The sequence below is a fragment of the Lissotriton vulgaris genome, unplaced genomic scaffold, assembly GCF_964263255.1.
Source record: "Lissotriton vulgaris unplaced genomic scaffold, aLisVul1.2 SCAFFOLD_1187, whole genome shotgun sequence".
NCBI lineage: Eukaryota > Metazoa > Chordata > Amphibia > Caudata > Salamandridae > Lissotriton > Lissotriton vulgaris.
In genome coordinates this window covers 31,608-49,879 of record NW_028253979.1, presented here as the reverse complement: position 1 = coordinate 49,879, position 18,272 = coordinate 31,608, and the positions used below count along the sequence as shown (strand labels likewise).

The 18,272-nt window shown below is 38.7% G+C and overlaps 1 long non-coding RNA gene across 1 annotated transcript in view; it reads left to right on the top strand.

The window, feature by feature from the left end:
* Positions 1-18,272, top strand: part of LOC147660702 (uncharacterized) — a 98,836-nt gene that overhangs the window by 51,729 nt on the left and 28,835 nt on the right. The window contains exons 2-3 of the long non-coding RNA XR_015306202.1: positions 6,966-7,001; positions 14,047-14,076. This is a non-coding gene — a long non-coding RNA (uncharacterized LOC147660702). The remainder of the gene's footprint in view (positions 1-6,965; positions 7,002-14,046; positions 14,077-18,272) is intronic.

The window sequence follows — 18,272 nt, the reverse complement described above, 5'->3', positions numbered from 1 at the left end:
AATGTGATTTGTATGCAATAGGTACTGTGTCACCTTCATTGTACGTCAAGTAAGTGAAACCCACTGCGCCTGGCATGATTCGTGTCACAAGGTTTGTGTGGTTATCACGTGTCGACAGGTACTTAGATTCAAGAAGATCAGACTGCAAAGACTGTTGTATAGCTGAATGTTACGGAAGCCAGCTAGCTTTTGAAAATGTAGCTTGTATCAAGGCATAAAGAGGCTGGATATACTGGGCATAATCGGGAATGTATGACCGCCCGAAATGTAAAAATCCCAGCAAAGACTTAATTTTCTTCAGAGTAGATGGAGACTGCAAATGTACGCATTTCTCCAGAAAGTGGGGTGCCAAGCCCCTACCTTCATTATTGAGCTCATAGCCCAAAAAGAGCTCTGCATAACAAGCGATGTGTGATTTTGCAGTTACATTTGTAACCATACTGCACAAACATAAGTATGATGTGGTCGAAACGGCATAGATTTGGCCATAGTCTGTCAGATAAATATTGTCAATGCGGCGAAAAGCCAGAGGCTATTTTTATACCCCATAGGTAAACACTGTTTTCCACTCACCATGAATGCCGTCCATTGACTGCATTAAGGGGACAGGTTATGGCTATAGAAGCCATTGGAAATGACAAGTGCTATTTTATATTTCTTACGAACAAACATTTCTACAAGAGCAGAGCTATGGGTATTCTGTACCGCAAAAGTACGACAATGAGAGTTCAAATGCCAGTAATCAAACACAATGCAATAAGAACCATCGTTTAGAATATCATAAACTGGACCTTTAGCTTCCCGCCTGATCGGATATTGGGGTTGAGGTTGTGGCATAGACCGCAATGGAATCTCATGTGGCGGAGAATCTTTATCCCAGCCCACTTGATTACAGTACACCGCCGGTGCAAGGGCCAAAGCCCACTCAGCTGCAAAAGTACGACAATAAGAGTTCAAATGCCAGTAATCAAACACTATGCAATAAGACCCATCAGGTTTGGATACAGTAATAAGAGGACTATTCATCGGTGACACACACGTCTCAATGACACCTTGATATTACAACTCAGTTAGAATATCAGAAACTGGACCTTTAGCTTCCTGCCTGATCGGATATTGGGGTTGAGGTTGTGGCATAGACCGCAATGGAATCTCATGTGACGGAGAATCTTTATCCCAGCCCACTTGATTACAGTACACCGCCGGTGCAAGGGCCAAAGCCCACTCAGCTGCAAAGACCTCTGCATGCTCCTTGGGGACATAAAGCAAAAATCTCAGAAGTATCACTTCCTCCCCTTTTGATGAGGCCAGAACAAATGGTGAGGGCCAATCCGCCTGCGCCAACAAAGTGTCATAAGAAGAGGTCATATTCTCCCAAAAAATCCCTGTGATTACAGGCACAATGTCACTTTCAATTTGAAAAACATTTTTCAGTCTATCAGGGATGGCAACTCGGGTGTCAGCTGTCTCTAGAGTAATGAAAGTTTCAGTTGCTGTCACCTCCAGACAAGGCCGCAGTGCCTCCCACACTATGGTAACTTGTGCTGCGCTGTGGAGCAGAGTCACTGCCCAAGTCCAGTACTCGTGTTCTCACCGTCTGAAGCATACCTCGCTGTTAAAGCGGTAACTTTTTTCTTTTGAAATGAAGGTTGAAAAAGGGGTAGATCCTCTTTTTTTCCTTTGACGTTAAACTGACTAGGCTGATCATGTATCTGGCGATGGATGATGGCAATCCCCACCAACGACTTGAGAGCCTGATGTGTCCTGTGAAGAACGAGGAGAACGCTGATAATGGACTTGAAATCTAGAGTCGGTCGCGCAAGGTCATAAGTACGCTCAGAAGACTCAGGTGTTGGTGAACCAGCACGCAAACCTTGCTTCTGTTGTTGCTGCCCCTGTTTTTTATTTTTCCAGTACTTTTTAGGAAAGACTGGATGCCCATCTTTATCAGACTGAGCTTTTTGTTGTGTTTGAGTTTGTGTTTGCGTTTGAATAAAAGGCTTAACTCCCAAACTATTGCAGCTAATGGTTTTATAAGACTGTGCAATAATCTTTGTTAATTCTCATTGTTTGTCTGCATCAGCACAGCCTCCAGCCTCCAAGCAGTTTGCCACTTGAAAGCTTACAGCATCACCCTTGACATTTTCAAGGATCATATCAGCAACCACGCCGAACACCCCCACCAGTCTCAACACCAGCTCTACATCTGCTTCGGCTCTGTGTTCATCTTGAACAGCGTTTAATCACGGAGGGGAGTACAGTCATGGAGGGAGTGCCGAAACACTTTGAATACACCGCTGCAAACACCCTGCCCCAGGTGTTACAATCAGCTACCTCAGGAAGTAGGTCTTTAGGCAAACTTATAGTCAATACCTGTGTTTCTCCACAGGACTGGTATTTGGAAAGACAGCCTCAAGTTGACCAAATTTTTCAGCAAGCCAGTAAATCATCCTTAACTTGTGGGTGCTTGCCCATTACTGAATTAACCATCACTGGACTGAACTGGTGGTTACCCCACCAGGTCCAGAAGGTTGCGCAGCAACGCCAGGTGGTCCCACCTGGAAGTTGCACATCATGAACTGTATAACAACTCTATGCATGCGTATTGAAGAAGTATGCAACAGGCAAAGTTCTGCAAGAGTCGCTGTTGTCAGCCAACGCGGGTGAGGGGTATACCCAGCCAGAATGGGCCACGTGGCTCCATCTATCGATAAAGGACCTAAACGGATTCACGTGGCCCCATCTATTGATAAAGGACCTAAATGGACAGGCGTTATTGGGTCAGAAAGGGCGCCATTAAACCAAATTTGATGTTGTCAAGCTGTAAGTGGAATTTCCAGAGCCCGATAGGGCTGATAAGCATTAGGATGGGCCATGGCAATGTATTCATGAAACAGATTATCTGCTCCATCCACCGCCGGGAAAGTGACCCAGGAATAAAACACCTCGAAGCGGTAGGCTACATCTGCTTCTACTATAAAAATCAGCGCAATACCAGCATCAGGGACCCCATGTAGAGTCAAAAAGGCTTTGAGAGCTGCGCGACTGTGAGGCAGGATATTAACCGCCATCACGGTAAACAAAGATTAACAACTTAGAGCACGGCAGATCAATAATGGGTTTAGAATAAAGAGAAAACACTTTTTTTTACTTCAAGCTTGAAAGAACCTATAAAAACATCAATATAGGAGGTTTACACCATCACAGCTGTCTCCGGAAACAAAAGTGAGGGTTTTTGTAGACAAGCACAAGCACTACTCAAGAATCTCACAGATAAGAACCAGACCAAACGTGGGCGGCACCATGATGCAGGGATTCTGCACATATACAGAACTATGTGCAGGAAACCAGGACCTCGGTGGATAGTGGTGTACCAACCTATCACCTCAGCGCCCAAAATCCCCAAAACTAGCAATAGTGTCTCATTCGTTCTCCAACCAACAGCAAAGCTACCAATGATTAGACAACTAGGAACACGATACTCCTGACTCTCTCAGGAATCGTGGGAGCAAGACAACTCTTTCACTCACTCCCTCATACTCGTCCACAATAAGAGTATGGTACAGTACACGTACCATTACAAGCAGCAAAATGCATAAACACAATATAGTCAGCATTGTCACAATTCCATAGAATACAAACGGTGATATCATTTTATAAAAACAGTGAAAAAGGGGCTACAGTGCCTAACCACCCTCCCTGTGATAAGAAGTAGTTTATTGTAAAGAAAAAGACCTCTGGGCATTGTCAGCAGACCCCATGCCTCAAGGCCTAGATGAAAGGTTTACATCTCAGGACAAGCACAGCTCTTCTCTCTGGAAAGTTCTCTCTCCAAGTGCCTGAACCACACGCTTTGCTTGCAATGTTAAAGCATAAGACTTTCAGTATTGCAGCTTTGTGTCCTGTTATGTCTAGGTGCAAGGGCCTGACCAGAACAGAAAAACAAGGGGTATTCTTTAATGACATTGTACATCGTGTGCAGACTAAACCTCAGAGCATAGTAGAGAACGTGAAAAGCTGACAGTTCTCATGTTAAAAGGGCACAAACAAATTCTTGCAAAATAAACACATGTAGTGCAGTGCGCAAAAGCAGCCTCATGGCAGCGAAGCTCATGATAACTTAGCAATGTCGACAATGAACCCACCACCCATACTTCAAAGGTGACCCAAAATAGGAGTAAATTACAACAGCTCAGAGTTGAAATAAGTCTAGCACCACACACCGCCAGTAGTGATATTGAATCCCCTCCCATTGTAAAACCATTAAAGAATAAACAAAATATAGACCCTTCTAATCTTTCCAATTATAGGCCCATATCCTTACTACCATTTTAGGTAAGATCACAGTGAGAATGATCTATAAAGAACTTTCCAAATCTTCTGAAACGGCACAGATTTTCCACCCTCGTCAATCGGGCTTTCGACCGAAACACTCCATGGAATCCACTCTACTGGAGATATCGGATACCCTGAAATTTATTACAGACAATGACAAGAAGGCAGTGCTGATCCTTTTGGATCTGTGTGCCACTTTTGATAACATCTCTCATAACATCCTGCTAGCCAGACTAAAATCTTAGCATCTCCAACATTGCACTTGCCTGGATCACATCCTTCCTGTCTAACCAGAGGCAAGCAGTCTCCCTGGGTACCTTTCTCTCCTCAGAACTCACCATCACCGACACGCGTCCCACAGGGTGCCTCACTTAGTTCACTCCTCTTTAATATATATATGGCCCGCTTATCAATCTCATTTCGGCTTACGGGATTGAAACAACATCTTACGCTGATGACACTCAGCTCATCTTGTCCCTTGAGAAAAACTCCACGGAAACTGAAGAAAATTTCAAAGCCTGTCTTACTGCTGTCATCAAGTGGATGAAAAACAACCACCTCCGTTGTAACACGGATAAGACAGAAATCTTGCCGATAGAGAAAAATAAGCCCTTTCTACCCAAGGACTGGTGGCCGGAAGAGTCAGCAGCCCCTCCATCCACTGTGGAGGTGGCTAAAAACCTGGGGGTGTGGTTCGACTCCTCCCTCTCCTTTATACCCCACACACTTAAGGTGGTGGGAACATGCTTTGGCCTAAATAAAACAATGAAAAAATTATTTGATTTTATTCCGCTTGCTGCAAGGAAAACAGTGGCAGTAGCTTTAATACTCTCACGCCTGGACTACTTTAATAGCCTCCTGGCAGGGGTCAATAAATCAACCCTGAGGAGACTACAGGTAGTGCAACATGCAGCAGCTAAATTAGTCTTAAAATTTCCCCGTAGGGCGTCAGCCTCAGTGGCTCTGAAAACTCTTCATCGGATCCCCTAACACAAAATAATTTTATTCAAACTTCTCCTCACGACCTTCAGAGCAACTCCCCGATTAGAGCCAGTATATCTCGCCACAAGATTTACACCATACATGACAATGAGGACACTCAGATCTACTTCTGCAAACCTACCTAAATTGCCAGGCTTCAAACTTAAAACCAGGGGAGGGAAGTCGGCTACTGTGTTAGGGGCAAGGGCTTGGAATTTCATGTCAAATAAATTAAGATCCATGGAATCTCAAAAGCAGTCTAGGAAGGCCCTAAAGACATGGATCTATGGAACATCAGATGAATCTTGCTTTGCACTCATCTAGATCCTAACTCGTTTTAGCGCTAGGAGGCTCCTCTGGGAGTGACAGTTTGCGTTTTATAAATGCCACATTTCAGTTAATTTCCTTTCATTCCCATAGAAAAAAATGAAGGTACTTACATTAAAACCTTACATCATTTTTAATTAAAGTAATTAAAATAGTTAAAATATAAATAAATACACATTTTGAAAGTATTTAACATAGTTAAAATATAAATATATATATTGTAATGCTAAAAATAAATTTCCGAAAATAGTATATATTTTTTATTATGCATGTTAGTAACTTTGCATTTAAAAATTCATGGAAACAGTAACTTTAGTAAGCAAATTAATGTTACTTAACTTAAAACTTTACTTTTAATAATTATTATTTTATAATACAAGTTTACTTTTTCCATTGAAGTGGGAATTTCATTTTTATTTTGACCTTCTAAAAAATAATTTGTATTTCATTTATTTTATTTACTTCAACGAATAATTCACAATTTAGTCAATAGTGCTGTAGCATTTGTTTCTTTAGTTATATATTTAGATGTGCAAAAAACTCGAGTATGTACACCACCAACTGCCTTTTCAACATTCTCTTTTTCAGTATTTTCACCTCCTTTTTATGGTATCTTAATGCTTTGGAATACTGAGATGACCTTGCTATTTTAATGCGTATGACTTATCAATGAAGATCATTCGCTGAAGAAGGTTTCTTGTTTACTATCCCACCACTGCATCATAGGAATTATCATTAAAACCATAAAATAATCATCCCTGGACTTAAGCAACCAGAATGTAAGCACTCAGGATTAGAACATTTCCCTAGAACCTCAAGCAAGATGTAGCCAAATGTACTAGTGCTCTTAGACAGCTATCAGTACAAGTCATTAAGGGTTTAGGAAGCTGCCAGGTCGTTTAGAAGCAAAGTATTAACTTTTAGCTTTGCAGAGCGTAGCCTATTTCACTATTTTTCCCTGGATTTTCATGCTCTACCAGGTCTCTAGGGCAGCAAAGGGATACTTGTCTTAAAAGGCTGTTTTATGTATTTATTTTCTTTATTATAAAAACAAAACATTTGCAAAACCAGCCTTCGAAAGGTTGTAATTTCTGGTTAAGCATGTATATGCATGAGTTTTTTTTACCATTTATTGAAATTTTGATTCGTATGGTTAAAGGTGTTCCACGATACAGGGCTTGGGCAGGCCAATCCTTGTGCTCACATCTTCAATGAAGCTTCCTACGATGTAAAGTTAGGATTAGTTTTCATTTTTCATTGGTTAATAATTGCACCAACTAGAGCATGATAAGAGCATTTACTTTTGCAACTTCTTCCCGTAGGTTATGGACATTCCCGACACCGACCTATCCCTATCGGTAAGTGCTAATATGCCCACAAGGGTAATTCATGTTTTGTGCTTTTGATCATAAAGACGTATGTCTTTATTTCTTAGGTATATTTTTATTCATAGTTTTTTTTAAGTGGTGGACGTCAGTGCTTAGCTCAGGAAAATTCACAAGTGTTCCTCCAACAGAGCAGTTTATTTACAATGTGAGTAAACTAGTTACTGTTTATGTAAGAATCTGGCAAAAAACATCCGATAAATTCAATTTTTGCACATTGTACTTTCAGTTTAGTACACCGATTAAGGTGCATAAATAACCTTTGGTTTGCATATGACAGTACTCATCGTCACACTGTTTTGCATTCACAATATCCTCCAATGCCAACATATAGGAATATGTGCAGCTTACAAAATACTCATGATGTGCGCTACATGTAAAACTAGCTTTAAATATATTTCGCACCCAATTTCGAACTTAGTGTAGCACTCAAAATGAGACTGATGTTCATTTAAGAAAATTATACAGGTGCCAGACTTTACATGGCACTCTGGAGTGGCAGCCCTCAACGCCCAAGAATTAAGAATATTGGGACTAATACTCTAAAATAATCTTGAAAGCTCACATTGGAAAAGAATAATAACTTTCTGAAATCTGTAAAAGTTTCCCGGGGTACTCGGGGAACCTATGACAGAGGAATATTTCCGAGTGCATTCCTAAAAATGTTTTGTGAATTTCATTCTTTTATGTTGACACAGGAAAATCTGTAGAGCCAGTGCATATTCACTTAACACAACAGGGAGGAGTTGGAAAGGGATTGCCAAAAACCACAAATGATTACGTTGATTAGTCTGCCATTATAACCCCACATTTGGAGAATAACAAATGTTACATGACATTCCTAGTAATATGCCTGAAGAGTTATGGCTGGAGAATCTTTCTATGTATACTACTGGGAATAGTTGTGAATTCTCAAAAATCCCATATTTACATATGTGTTTAGGAGTTGGTCATTTGACATTTTGGTGAAACAGGTTCAGAATATACTGCATAGAGTTTGAACATGTCATCATCATCATCAAATTAGTCTTTATTCGAGTTCATAATCATAAAAGACATTTATATTTAAAACAGTAACCGTAAAATCATTAAATTCATCCTTAAAAGTACAAGATACAAGATCCCCAGAATATGACCCAATGTTGCATATTCAGTACATAAAAAGTGCAATAATTTAATATAAAATTTATTTTAAAACAATGATATCCATAATACAACCACCATACAAAATACCAGGTTCAATAAAAACAATTAATAAAATCATATCTCATAAATTCATTAGTTATTCAAACCATGAGCACGGAGTATCCACATTCCATGTAAGAGTTTCGAGATAGCGATTATACTTAGATCGTTCACGTCTGTTTTTAAAATCCTTAAGGCTTCTATGTATACTACTGGGAATAGTTGTGAATTCTCAAAAATCCCATATTTACATATGTGTTTAGGAGTTGGTCTACGATTCTGTATGCAAGACATTTTGGTGAAACAGGTTCAGAATGTACTGCATAGAGTTTGAACATGTCACTAACTTGTGCTTTGGCAGTAAAATCTTCACAGCATCATATCTGATGGACAAGACCTTCACTTTATGTGCTAGAGAATACTTAAGTACACATGTATTTTTATTTTTTTACTTTTCTGTGGTGATACATAGTTGCTTTTGTATTTCTTATCATGCTGAAGTCGAACATTTTCATTTTCTTTGCTTTTTCCGATGCTGTTATCATTGACAACCTCCCTTTTTCAAGTACAGCCTAAACTTACTAGCCTCTTTTTTTCAAATGATTCGCAATAAAATGCATGTATATATATATGCACATAGAGTGCTCCTAATCAACTTTCTTCATCCATTAGGATGCTTAAATGTCAATCAAATTATTGTACGCAGGGTATATACCAGCGTATATGAAACTTTTTTGCTGTGGTTTGCGAGGCCCCATTAAGAAATCTCGCAAATCATTGCCTTCTTTAAGTAAAGATAAGTGTTGTTTGATTTCTGGAAGTGAAGATTTATGTAGCCACTCTAGGCATAATTTTCCTACACTGTAAGTAGTTACTATCCCTGGATGATGTCTCTGAGAATATCTTGGATCTGGCCTATTCACTGTGAACCCTTGTGTTTTGTTCAGGAATCTATCTTGACAGCTATTCGTGTCTGTGTGCCAGATTAACCATTTTTTCCAATCAGGATTAGTTCTGTTTAGTTGTAAAATGTGTTTTATGTCTACCTCCTCATCCGCAGTGGTACTATTTTCAGGTGCGGGATTTGGTATGGACGGTTTATTTAAATCTTTTATCTTAGCTAGGCCAAATCAAGAAGTTTGTTGAACAATGTCATTTAAAAACATTATTTGTTCTGGTATAATGCAAGCTATGAACAGGGCTTCTAAACCTTGTACCTACCAGTCTTTTGTGCCCCAGACAGTTTTTTCTCAATGTTGTCTTTCCAAAAGTCAAAACCTCATGTAGACAGCTGAGCATAAATGTTTGCAGAATAAATTTCTTTTGTATTGGTCAACATTGTTTTCATTCCTGTTTTATTTATATTTTTGAAATGAAACTTTTCTGGATTTGTAACATTAAACCCTGAGAAGTATGGAAACTTTTCATAAAATGTTTTTGAGCTACCCTTTGGTGGCGTTGGACAATGTTCCCATGGATTATAAGTAAAAACATTCCTAGGGTTTGCACATTTATGCAAATAATAGTGACCATGGTCATTAAAACAATACATTTGTTCATAATCTGGTGTTTTGTAAATTTAGCTGACATTTCTAAATCTGTCATCATGTTGTTAACAGTTTCAAAGTCCCAATCATCAGAAAATGTGCTGGGTGACACAAAGTCACTCAAAGAAACCTTGAACTGGTGTGGAATCCTCAGCAGTTCCACCGGGCCATAGATGTCATAATCAGTTCTGTCCAATGCTATACCACCAGGTATAGGAACGGCTGTGATGATCACTGATGAGAGGTCTCTTCGTTCACGATGAGATGATTTGTGAGGTTTCAGGAGCAAATTGATTTTCTTACTTGCTGTGTCCATTGTACTGTATTTTCCATCTATCATTCTTCCCAAACTTAAAACCAGTATGAGCCAGAGCAGGAGGAAAAGTACACCTAACACAATCCAAAATTCAATCCATGGTGAAACCAGATGTTTTTTCAAGTTGATGAAAGAGTTCTTTTACTTTTTCTTTGAAAGTTTTATTTGCTGGCGTATCTTCAGGTTCACTGGAATCCTCAGAAAATGTATCAAAGTTGATAAAATAGCCAGAGGCAGTTCTGTCAATTGTTGGAATCGCATCAGGATTGTTATTAATCTTTGTAGTTGCTTCTTCCTTTGTCATATTTGTATAGTCGGATGCCACATCATTGTAGACAGGTGTTTCTTGACAAACTTGTATTTGGGTTTCAAGAGGCACAAGTTCCATGGCTTTGTTGCAAAGTCCTTCTTTTCTTACTTCAGGTTTATCAAAGGTGACAAGTCTTTCAGTTTGAACCTCTTGAATTGTAGCAAGATTTGGTCTTCTGCTACTTCTTGGGAGTCCACTGGGCCTACTACTTATTATCGGCCACATGATGTGGTTTGACCAGGTCGATGGACACAACTCTGTTCTCCCTTTTACCAGCAAGGGGCGGTAGTACTATTGATCTTGTTCCTTGGATTTCTAAGACAGGTACTGCTTTTCTGTAAGAAGGCCCAAATTCCTTCTTTACCGCAATCTTTTCCCTGACTAGATCCCCAATCTTAGGAATCCAGACAGATTTTGCTGGGACAGTTGGTTTTTCTTCAGTTGTCGTTGGTTTCTGTATCGTGTTACTCAGACTTCTTCTTGTTTCATTTAAGTCCTGTAAAACAGCCAAACGATCTTTGACATCAAAGGGTTTTTGTTCCACCACTGAAGTCTGACAATCGAGGTCTTCGATTATCATTCTAGTACCAAATATTAATTCATATGGAGTGATTCCACCCAGAGAATTTCTTGGTAGATTGTTAAGACTACGTTGGACACTTATTAGATGTTTGACCCACCCATCACCCGAACCTAATACCTTAGCTGTTATGGATTGCTTTATGTCACGTTTTTTTCTTTCCACTACCGCATTACCCTCATGATGAAAGGGGCTAGAATACCGCAATGCAACGCCCAAGCTAGCCATGGCCTCTTTGTAAGCTCGAGAGCTAAACGAAGGACCCTGGTCAGAATGTAGCTTGCCAATTGCGTATGTGCCTATAAAGACTCGCAAATCCTTTATAACAGTTCTGGCATCAGCCGAGCGCTGGGGCCACATCCAAATGAATCTTGTCCTAGTAGTTGTGGGACCACATCTGTCCATCGAGACTTTGGTGTGTCGATAGCCTAATGCTGTCTAGCAATGGTATCTGCACTGGGCTGGCTACACTGTAGTCAGGTATATGGTGGTCTTCAAAGCTGTTATCTCTGTAACAGACATCGCAATTAATTCCAAATTCGTAAACTTGAACACTCATTCCTGGCCACTAGTATATCTCTTCTAATTCTATTAGAGATTTTAAGATCCCTTGATGGGTTAGACCCTCTCCCATATGTGCTTCGTGTACCAAAGCAGCTCTCCGATTCCTGTTTGGAATTACTCTGTTCCCCACTCCAGGGATTCGAGCAAAAGGAACGGAGTTTGCATCAATTATGTACGTATTTGTGAGTGGATAGTTTAGAGGAAACGCTGCATAGCTGCCTTCCATTGAGGCTTTCACCACTAGATACATTTTACAATCTATTACTCTTTTTGAGCAAGCGATTGTAGCTATGGAAGCCGTTTGTACAGCTGCCTTCGCGGCTTCGTCATCCAATGAATTCCCTGCAACGTGAACGCCATCACGCTGATGACTCAGTGTGTGAATCACGTGAGTCTTTTGTAGTTCTTTTTGCAAATGAAATACTTGTTCCCAAAGCATTTTATGCTTGATTGTGCCACCTTTTCTATTTTTGAAACCATTTTGAACCCATGTCTGCAGACATTCATTGTAATTTCTGACGCAGCTATACAAATCACACACTATTAGTGAGGGGAATTCGCGATTGGTATTTTCAAGCGCCATCTTGAAAGCCTGTAGTTCAGCTCGCTGAGCTGTACAGTCTCCGAGTGATTGAGTTTTAGTGACCATTGGTCTGAATTTACCTTCTTGCCAGCGACCTTTAACAATCGCGCACGCAGCACTATAGGCTTGTTTACCACCAATTGCGGGCTGTGCTGATCCGTCTGTATAGAATATACATCCATAATGTTCTAGAGGCAGAATCTCAGTCGGCAGAGTAAATTCGTATTCGTATTGTAGGAGTTCTTGTGTCTTCAAATAGGGGTCAAAGACGTATTCAACGTCTGTTGCAGCAAGAGAGTTAACCCATTGTATCCATCTCGGATGTAAAGCTTTAGCATTGGGAATGCTTGCTTTTGTCACTGCTTCTAAAGCACCATACACCATACATGACAATGAGGACACTCAGATCTACTTCTGCAAACCTACCTAAATTGCCAGGCTTCAAACTTAATACCAGGGGAGGGAAGTCGGCTACTGTGTTAGGGGCAAGGGCTTGGAATTTCATGTCAAATAAATTAAGATCCATGGAATCTCAAAAGCAGTCTAGGAAGGCCCTAAAGACATGGATCTATGGAACATCAGATGAATCTTGCTTTGCACTCATCTAGATCCTAACTCCTTTTAGCGCTAGGAGGCTCCTCGGGGAGTGACAGTTTGCGTTTTATAAATGCCACATTTCAGTTAATTTCCTTTCATTCCCATAGAAAAAAATGAAGGTACTTACATTAAAACCTTACATCATTTTTAATTAAAGTAATTAAAATAGTTAAAATATAAATAAATACACATTTAAAAATATTTAACATAGTTAAAATATAAATATATATAATGTAATGCTAAAAATAAATTTCTGAAAATAGTATATATTTTTTATTATGCATGTTAGTAACTTTGCATTTAAAAATTCATGGAAACAGTAACTTTAGTAAGCAAATTAATGTTACTTAACTTAAAACTTTACTTTTAATAATTATTATTTTATAATACAAGTTTACTTTTTCCATTGAAGTGGGAATTTCATTTTTAGTTTGACCTTCTAAAAAATAATTTGTATTTCATTTATTTTATTTACTTCAACGATTAATTCACAATTTAGTCAATAGTTTTATAGCATTTGTTTCTTTAGTTATACATTTAGATGTGCAAAAAACTTGAGTATGTACACCACCAACTGCCTTTACTACATTCTCTTTTTCAGTATTTTCACCTCCTTTTTATGGTATCTTAATGCTTTGGAATACTGAGATGACCTTGCTATTTTAATGCGTATGACTTATCAATGAAGATCATTCGCTGAAGAAGGTTTCTTGTTTACTATCCCACCACTGCATCATAGGAATTATCATTAAAACCATAAAATAATCATCCCTGGACTTAAGCAACCAGAATGTAAGCACTCAGGATTAGAACATTTCCCTAAAACCTCAAGCAAGATGTAGCCATATGTACTAGTGCTCTTAGACAGCTATCAGTACAAGTCATTAAGGGTTTAGGAAGCTGCCAGGTCGTTTAAGAAGCAAAGTATTAACTTTTAGCTTTGCAGAGCGTAGCCTATTTCACTATTTTTCCCTGCATTTTCATGCTCTACCAGGTCTCTAGGGCAGCAAAGGGATAATTGTCTTAAAAGGCTGTTTTATGTATTTATTTTCTTTATTATAAAAACAAAACAATTGCAAAACCAGCCTTCGAAAGGTTGTAATTTCTGGTTAAGCATGTATATGCATGAGTTTTTTTTACCATTTATTGAAATTTTGATTCGTATGGTTAAAGGTGTTCCACGATACAGGGCTTGGGCAGGCCAATCCTTGTGCTCACATCTTCAATGAAGCTTCCTACGATGTAAAGTTAGGATTAGTTTTCATTTTTCATTGGTTAATAAATGCACCAACTAGAGCATGATAAGAGCATTTACTTTTGCATCTTCTTCCCGTAGGTTATGACCGTTTCCCACACCGACCTATCGGTAAGTGCTAATATGCCCACAAGGGTAATTCATGTTTTGTGCTTTTGATCATAAAGACGTATGTCTTTATTTCTTAGGTATATTTTTATTCATAGTTTTTTTTTAAGTGGTGGACGTCAGTGCTTAGCTCAGGAAAATTCACAGTGTTCCTCCAACAGAGCAGTTTATTTACAATGTGAGTAAACTAGTTCCTGTTTATGTAAGAATCTGGCAAAAAACATCCGATAAATTCAATTTTTGCACATTGTACTTTCAGTTTAGTACACCGATTAAGGTGCATAAATAACCTTTGGTTTGCATATGGCAGTACTCATCGTCACACTGTTTTGCATTCACAATTTCCTCCAATGCCAACATATAGGAATATGTGCAGCTTACAAAATACTCATGATGTGCGCTACATGTAAAACTAGCTTTAAATATATTTCGCACCCAATTTTGAACTTAGTGTAGCACTCAAAATGAGACTGATGTTCATTTAAGAAAATTGTACAGGTGCCAGACTTTACATGGCACTCTGGAGTGGCAGCCCTCAACGCCCAAGAATTCAGAATACTGGGTCTAATACTCTAAAATAATCTTGAAAGCTCACATTGGAAAAGAATAATAACTTTCTGAAATCTGTAAAAGTTTCCCGGGGTACTCGGGGAACCTATGACAGAGGAATATTTCCGAGTGCATTCCTAAAAATGTTTTGTGAATTTCATTCTTTTATGTTGACACGGGAAAATCTGTAGAGCCAGTGCATATTCACTTAACACAACAGGGAGGAGTTGGAAAGGGATTGCCAAAAACCACAAATCATTACGTTGATTGGTCTGCCATTATAACCCCACATTTGGAGAATAACAAATGTTACATGACATTCCTAGTAATATTCCTGAAGAGTTATGGCTGGAGAATCTTTCTATGTATACTACTGGGAATAGTTGTGAATTCTCAAAAATCCCATATTTACATATGTGTTTAGGAGTTGGTCTACGGTTCTGTATGCAAGACATTTTGGTGAAACAGGTTCAGAATATACTGCATAGAGTTTGAACATGTCATCATCATCATCATCAAATTAGTCTTTATTCGAGTTCATAATCATAAAAGACATTTATATTTAAAACAGTAACCGTAAATCATTAAATTCATCCTTAAATGTACAAGATAGAAGATCCCCAGAATATGACCCAATGTTGCATATTCAGCACATAAAAAGTGCAATAAGTTAATATAAAATTAATTTTAAAACAATGATATCCATAATACAACCACCGTACAAAATACCAGGTTCAATAAAAACAATTAATTAAATCATATCTCATAAATTCATTAGTTATTGAAACCATGAGCACGGAGTATCCACATTCCATGTAAGAGTTTCGAGATAGCGATTATACTTACATCGTTCACGTCTGTTTTTAAAATCCTTAAGGCTTCTATGTATACTACTGGGAATAGTTGTGAATTCTCAAAAATCCCATATTTACATATGTGTTTAGGAGTTGGTCTACGATTCTGTATACAAGACATTTTGGTGAAACAGGTTCAGAATGTACTGCATAGAGTTTGAACATGTCACTAACTTGTGCTTTGGCAGTAAAATCTTCACAGCATCATATCTGATGGACAAGACCTTCACTTTATGCGATAGAGAATACTTAAGTACACATGTATTTTTATTTTTTTACTTTTCTGTGGTGATACATAGTTGCTCATGTATTTCTTATCATGCTGAAGTCGAACATTTTCATTTTCTTTGCTTTTTCGGATGCTGTTATCATTGACAACCTCCCTTTTTCAAGTACAGCCTAAACTTACTAGCCTCTTTTTTTTCAAATGATTCGCAGTAAAATGCATGTATATATATATGCACATAGAGTGCTCCTAATCAACTTTCTTCATCCATTAGGCTGCTTAAATGTCAATCAAATTATTGTACGCAGCGTATATACCAGCTTATATGAAACTTTTTTGCTGTGGTTTGCGAGGCCCCATTAACACCTTGGCTGCTAGGTGTTTTCCCCCCCTGTGCTGGAAATTGCTCTTAGTATGTATTCATGACGAGCTCAGCTCGTCATCAGCACAGCTCAACTGTGCATCATGACGAGCTGAGCTCGTCATCAGCATCGAAAGGGTTAAGAAATTTCTGGAAGTGAAGATTTATGTAGCCACTCAAGGCATAATTTTCCTACACTGTAAGTAGTTACTATCCCTGGATGATGTCTGAGAGAATATCTTGGATCTGGCCTATTCACTGTGAACCCTTGTGTTTTGTTCAGGAATCTATCTTGACAGCTATTCGTGTCTGTGTGCCAGATTAACCATTTTTTCCAATCAGGATTAGTTCTGTTTAGTTGTAAAATGTGTTTTATGTCTACCTCCTCATCCGCAGTGGTATGATTTTCAGGTGCGGGCTTTGGTATGGACGGTTTATTTAAATCTTTTATCTTAGCTAGGCCAAATCAAGAAGTTTGTTGAACAATGTCATTTAAAAACATTATTTGTTCTGGTATAATGCAGGCTATGAACAGGGCTTCTAAACCTTGTACAAACCAGTCTTTTGTGCCCCAGACAGTTTTTTCTCAATGTTGTCTTTCCAAAAGTCAAAACCTAATGTAGACAGCTGAGCATAAAAGTTTGCAGAATAAATTTCTTTTGTATTGGTCAACATTGTTTTCATTCCTGTTTTATTTATATTTTTGAAACGAAACTTTTCTGGATTTGTAACATTAAACCCTGAGAAGTATGGAAACTTTTCATAAAATGTTTTTGAGCTACCCTTTGGTGGCGTTGGACAATGTTCCCATGGATTATAAGTAAAAACATTCCTAGTGTTTGCAAATTTATGCAAATAATAGTGACCATGGTCATTAAAACAATACATTTGTTCATAATCTGATGTTTTGTAAATTTTGCTGACATTTCTAAATCTGTCATCATGTTGTTAACAGTTTCAAAGTCCCAATCATCAGAAAATTTGCTGGGTGACACAAAGTCACTCAAAGAAACCTTGAACTGGTGTGGAATCCTCAGCAGTTCCACCGGGCCATAGATGTCATAATCAGTTCTGTCCAATGCTATACCACCAGGTATAGGAACGGCTGTGATGTTCACTGATGAGAGGTCTCTTCGTTCACGATGAGATGATTTGTGAGGTTTCAGGAGCAAATTGATTTTCTTACTTGCTGTGTCCATTGTACTGTATTTTCCATCTATCATTCTTCCCAAACTTAAAACCAGTATGAGCCAGAGAAGGAGGAAACGTACACCTAACACAATCCAAAATTCAATCCATGGTGAAACCAGATGTTTTTTCAAGTTGATGAAAGAGTTCTTTTATTTTTTCTTTGAAAGTTGTATCTGCTGGCGTATCTTCAGGTTCACTGGAATCCTCAGAAAATGTATCAAAGTTGATAAAATAGCCAGAGGCAGTTCTGTCAATTGTTGGAATCGCATCAGGATTGTTATTAATCTTTGTAGTTGCTTCTTCCTTTGTCATATTTGTATAGTCGGATGCTACATCATTGTAGACAGGTGTTTCTTGACAAACTTGTATTTGGGTTTTAAGCGGCACAAGTTCCATGGCTTTGTTGCATAGTCCTTCTTTTTTTACTTCAGGTTTATGAAAGGTGACAAGTCTTTCAGTTTGAACCTCTTGAATTGTAGCAAGATTTGGTCTTCTGCTACTTCTTGGGAGTCCACTGGGCCTACTACTTATTATCGGCCACATGATGTGGTTTGACCAGGTCGATGGACACAACTCTGTTCTCCCTTTTACCAGCAAGGGGCAGTCGTACTATTGATCTGGTTCCTTGGATTGCTAAGACAGGTATTGCTTTTCTGTAAGAAGGCCCAAATTCCTTCTTTACCGCAATCTTTTCCCTGACTAGATCCCCAATCTTTGGAATCCAGACAGATCTTGCTGGGACAGGTGTTTTTTCTTCAGTGGTCGTTGGTTTCTGTATCGTGTTACTCAGACTTCTTCTTGTTTCATTTAAGTCCTGTAAAACAGCCAAACGATCTTTGACATCAAAGGGTTTTAGTTCCACCAACTGAAGTCTGACAATCGAGGTCTTCGATTATCATTCTAGTACCAAATATTAATTCATATGGAGTGATTCCACCCAGAGAATTTCTTGGTAGATTGTTAAGACTACGTTGGACAATTATTAGATGTTTGACCCACCCATCACCCGAACCTAATA